The sequence below is a fragment of the Nymphalis io genome, chromosome 16 (genome assembly GCF_905147045.1).
Source record: "Nymphalis io chromosome 16, ilAglIoxx1.1, whole genome shotgun sequence".
Lineage (NCBI taxonomy): Eukaryota > Metazoa > Arthropoda > Insecta > Lepidoptera > Nymphalidae > Nymphalis > Nymphalis io.
Window position 1 is genome coordinate 739,941 of NC_065903.1, and position 6,000 is coordinate 745,940.

Sequence of the window (6,000 nt, forward strand, 5' to 3'; positions counted from 1 at the left end):
CGACTTGACTCGTATGATTTTATAGTGTCCTATTGTTTATTTTATGGTTATTTCTTTTTGTATGCTTGAAAGAGTTTAAATACATAAATAGAGTATTTATTTACGTGAGAATTATTTACAATCATAATTTAATTAAATATACAGATTAAAAATAAATAGTGAACAACACCCGTATTATTCCTTCAACTGGTGACGATTAGTAGAGGCAATAAGATAGTTAAAATCAAAGTCATAGGGACCAGATGACTTTGGGTGTGTTTTGAGTTAAATAAAAACATACATTAAATTACATTTTATACTACCAATTTAAAATTCAAGCGACTTGAGGAGTGCAGGTTTTCTTAGAATCTTAAGGTGACATACATATTTTAACAATTATTGTCACAATATTTAATATAATATCATGTAAGTGTGGTGTGAACCTGATGCGACAGGCGGATAACGCCTTGACATAGAGCGTACACATGCCTACCTACAGTATATTATTCGTAGAACAGTAAGCTTCAAATCAATTATTTTTTAAGTCTACATGTATACTTATATTTGTATTTATACGTCACACATATATTGTTCTTAATTTGATTTTTATTTGAAGTTTTTTGTTTATTTGACCAATACGAATAGGGAACCTGATGTTCAGTTCAAAAATTAACGTGTAAACGTTAATTGTAAACTACGAAATCTACTCACTATTTAAACAGAAATATATAAGTATGGGCACTGCTATTTATCGATTGAATAACAATGGGAAACAATCTGATTTAAAATAATTATGACCTCAAGAAATAATTTTTATTTTAATTTCACATTTCATGGCTTTCATGATTGTAATTTCATGGTTCAAGTAAACACAAATTCAATAGCATGTTATAATCTTATTAATGTTGCAAATGGAAATGCTTGAATAGCGAATTTAGTTAAATTTGGCTTAGATGGATAATATTGCATAGAGGAATGAAATATAGAACCTAAACTTAATTTTTTCTCCGAATAAATCTTGTACAACATATATTTGTCATTTTGAAACTACTGGAATAAAAAGTATAATTTTTTTAGCCAATTTTATTATAAAATACTTTTAGTATCAGGTTCCATGATAACTCTATTTGTTATTTAACACGTAATCAATTCTAGAAATGTCTTAAAGGAATTTGTTTCTTCGACTGGAATCTAATGTCATAATGATTAAGTGTTCAGGTTATTTATATTATTCCAAGACATTTTATGTGGAAATGTTTTTATTGTTAAATGGATCTAGTACCTATTAGCCCCGTTAATACATGTATATAAATGTAATATGATATATGTATATAATACGCTTCAATTATCTTTACTTATAGTATAAATGCGAAAATTTGTTTGTTACGCTTTCAATCATACATGTTACCAGAATACAAAAAAGGATTTTGGGTACCTACCATTTTCTCCCTCCCTATCGCCACTAAACGCGGCCGAAACCACGCGCGGATATAAAGTCTATATAATAGATAATAATAATGTTAAAATTAATAAATATGTACTCTTTTATATTGTACTGTTCATATTTATGATATTTATAAGCATGTTTGTACAATTTATAGCGATGTGTTACCGACAATATTACCGATGCAATAAAATTACATACTATTAATAAATACATACGATATATTAGTTTATTTTATACGTGCTTATATGTGTTTATGTTCCGCTTCATTCTCCATATGATTGCAGAATTCTATATTCTTCAGATTTTAAAGCAAATTTTTAAATATGCGTTTTAAAAATCGAACGTTAAAGTATGAAATAAGATATTACAACTCCAGATCTAATTTCTAAACAATCAAAAGGTCAAGTCTTACAATTGCGACAGTTTGCATGGCGTCGTTCGAAAGCTGATGGTGTAAGCTATTAATTTGTTGATAATTATTTAGTAATTAGTATTTCTCTCACTAAAGACTTTGTCACTGTTCCTAAAGGTTTGACAGTGATGGATAACGTGCTAATCTTTAAACGAGAAAGTGTTAATTAGCATCTATTTAAAAATAATTTTAAAACTCAATGCGAAGAGGTTTTTCGTGATTTTGTTTACAACTTTAATTGATACAGCTTTGTGGTTAAATACACGGGTTTTTTTATGTTATGTTTGTTCAACATTCAAGCTATTGAAACTATTCATTCAAGATATTTGTGTTTGCTTGTCAGGTATACACAAAATAGTACAATTAATTATAATTTTTATAGAAAATATTTAATAATTATTATTACGCGTTATTAACAATTGTAAATTTACAAGAATATTATGATAAATCAAATACCACAGTTCTATTTTTAAATTCAAAGTGTAAAACATTGCAAATATCAACTGTATTGTTAATACCTTTTGTCTTTAATCAAATAGCAGCTTGAGGAGTTATCGCTGCAAGAGACATTTAGATGAATAAAAAATTAAAACAAAGTTCTATATGTAATTACAATGTGTTATAAATTTTATTATACAGCATTAAATTCCCAAAGAAGAACAATTAAACAATCAAATCTTTAGCTTCTTCGCAATATCCTTGGCTAAGGAGCTGAATTAATCTCAGATCTGACCTGCGTCACCTGCCATATTTTAGCCAACCGTCATATATTCGCATTATCTCCGAGTTATTCTAATATTTTCCAACAATCGTCATTGTGTTACGTCTCCACGCTCATTACATGTTTAAGCCTAAAGCACGAATGACACACAGTTTTTGTGTCATATCATTTAACCACGTGGGAATATCTCCCACGGACGTTATTGTGTGCATTAATATCGTTTTTATCGTTGTTTTTTTTAATAACTTGTACTATTACGAACATAATGGTCAATTGTTCAATTGATTATTAAATAGGTCGCTGTTGTACATGTATATGAATTAATTGTTATCCAATATTTTAAGGTACAGAACACTCATTCAATCGAGTGCACAAGTTTTTTTGGTTTAAAAGAATACAAGTAGATAATTTAATGACGTATGTTCATTATCATATAATATATTTCTTTATTATACTTTATAGGTACTATTAAGAATTAAAGTTTTCCTAATTTATAGGTTGCTGTTATTTGAAATAAGTAATTTACAAATCGATTGATTGAATGATTTAATTCCGTTTATATTAAATTGGCTACAAGGCAAGCGTAAGACTAAAAAAAGACGATATGACTTGTAATAGATATGAATGGAAGTAAAAATAAGACCACGTTGAGACCAAATACACACGATGATATCCAGCGAATGATAATATCGTTCATAGTATAACGAAAAGAGAATATAACAACAATTAATGCGAATAAAGAGCGGTTATATTGAAATACGTTTAACATTTAATTTTTATTTCAGAATATATATATTTTTTAAATTAATTATATAATTTAAATAGATAATCATATGAGAAAACAATGAAGATATTTGAGTATTACGTAGTTTATTTACTAATTACAGTACTTTATGTTATTCTAAGCCGATTTCAATTAAAGCGCCGCGCGTCGCTACGTTTAGAGTTTTATCTTCGGTAACATTATGGTACTGAAAGAGCTTTAAATGAGGCTTTCAATATTATATACCCACTTCAATAAACATTAAAGTTATTATAAGGTTTTCATTGATATTAATAGGTAATAATAGGATTCTAAGTAATACACAAAACGACAAAAATAAAATGCAAACATATTTGCGGATATTATTAGATATTTGAAAGTTTTTTTTAATTAATAGGACATATGTTCTTTTAAGAAAACATATTAAACATAGTTCAATAGAAAGGTTTTTAATTTTACTTTAGTAGTTATATTAATAATAATAACAAATTAATACCAAAGGCAGAAAAATAAATATACTTTCCCTTTAATTAGTATCTATTAATATTTGCAATATATATTAGACAGCACCAAAACGAAGCTAACCGTGATTGTTATCATTTTATTTAAAAAAGATATCAAATCCTAAATTTTAATTTGACGGGAGTTAAATAGATTAGTAATAGTTTTGTATTATTAATTAAATATTCCCGTGATTGTCATTTGAGTTACAATTAATATTTTTATATTAATATTTGTAAATTTAGTAAATTAAACTTAAATGTTAACTTAAGTATATTTGTGTTTTATATATTTTCTTTTTAAATAATTATAGTTTAATTAATAAAATAGATTATAATTAATATACATTTTTTTATTATCTACTATAATTTAAAAATTTTAAAATAATAAATTGCCACGTTTTTATTTATTCTAAGCTTTTAATATATACTTTTTAAAACAACATAAATTTAATCCAGTTACCTAGCGTTAGTAACAAAATAAACATAAAAATATTTTTTTCTATTGTAATAACTTAATTTACGACTACCGCTCTTTACTTAAAATTAAGGTTGACATCTTTAAGTTTGCTTAATACTTTAAATAGTTTTATTGTTCATAGGATTAAATAAATGAATTTTTCTTTCAGTTTTTTTTTCAATGCAAAATGAAAGAATAGGAGCGCGTTTAAGTCTTTTATAGGGGTTTGGCTCTGAGTCACAGCATAAGGGTCCATTTTACACTATATTGTTGTGAGATTAACCGTTTTTAGGTGCTCATTTGTGATTATATTAACTTGAAGTGAATAAGAAATACTACATAGAATTGAAATTTATCTTCGGTTAAGTCACTTCTTTTTGATGCATACCTAAGTTTACTAATACGCTTTTCATAATAAATCCTCACTCTTTTTATAAGTGCTATTTGTGTACGTGAATTATAAGTTATAAATTATTAATTGTTGTTATAAATTACATATTATTAAGTATACACTTTACTTTGAAGTTTATTTAATATTTAGACAATGATTGTTGATTTTATATATAGTCTCAAGTTCTTTTGATGTATTAAATTAAATAAGGAAAACAGATTTGTTTAATTATGTTTAAAAAATTCATATATATTACTAATACAATTTTTAAAATTAATATAACTTTTTACAAATTGAAAAATTATAAATTAGTTTATATTATTTATTTAAATTAAAAATAACAGTAACAGTTTATGTAAAGGATATTAAATAAATAAAAAATACCTTTGATACTCTAAGAAAAAAAGTTCCGTCGAAAAATATTCAACCCAATTAAACTTATAAATAATACACACTACATATCTGACTCACCTTTGTATCTTTGGTGTAAACAAAAACCAATAACTCCACAATCACTCACAGTTAGTTACACAAGCGTCACGGCTTCGCTGAAACCGATAATGTTTTCAGAGATCACAGTCACTTTCGTTGTTCAAACATAACTAACTGAAAACTCAACATAAATAACTTTCTCAGCTAGCGCTAATAGCGGTGCAAATACGTTCATTTCTAAGCCCGCGTATTTTTAAAAACACGCTTTTTCATATAATGCATTTTAAAATTCAAACACAGAACGTGTTACTTCGGCGGCGCGCGCGCACGAATGCATTCAGAGGTGGACACGGCGAGCTGATCGTTGAAGGGGCGTGGTGTGTCTCTAACGTACCTTCTATCTATATACTTGTCTCTTTCTTTCCAATGATTTTCGATGTATGTCCGTCCCGCTTTCTAATACTCGTGCGTTATGGTTTGTGGTGGGGAGCTTGAACTTTAACACATTAATGAAACCATACATTGATAGCGAGCTTAGATCTGTGTAAGGATGATTTTATTGCTTACATTTCGATGGCTATTGTCTTTAAGTCTTAGAGAGCAAAAAGCATTTATTAATTTTTAAACTCAGTTTACTCTTAACGTAAATAATATTATTAAAACCTTATTTATAAATACCGTTTTTTTTTGTTTAGTTTTGTATTGACACGTTGTATAACAATAAAATACAAAATGAAGATCGGTTCATAAACATTTCGCCATTTATCCTCAACACTTATTACAAAATTTAATTGTTGTTACCATTGCTACAAACTGAAATCTAAATTTCCATTACAAAATTATTGAACATAAAAATCAGTTTTTTGAATTAATAAAAATTATAGACTAAGTTACT

General features: G+C 26.8%; 1 protein-coding gene across 1 annotated transcript in view; it reads right to left on the minus strand.

Moving 5' to 3' along the window:
• Nucleotides 1-5,423, minus strand: part of LOC126774476 (knirps-related protein-like) — a 73,646-nt gene extending 68,223 nt beyond the window's left edge. Inside the window, exon 1 of the mRNA XM_050496037.1 lies at nt 5,145-5,423. The gene's annotated coding sequence lies outside the window, so the exon portion shown is untranslated. The remainder of the gene's footprint in view (nt 1-5,144) is intronic.
• Nucleotides 5,424-6,000: the final 577 nt, after the last annotated feature.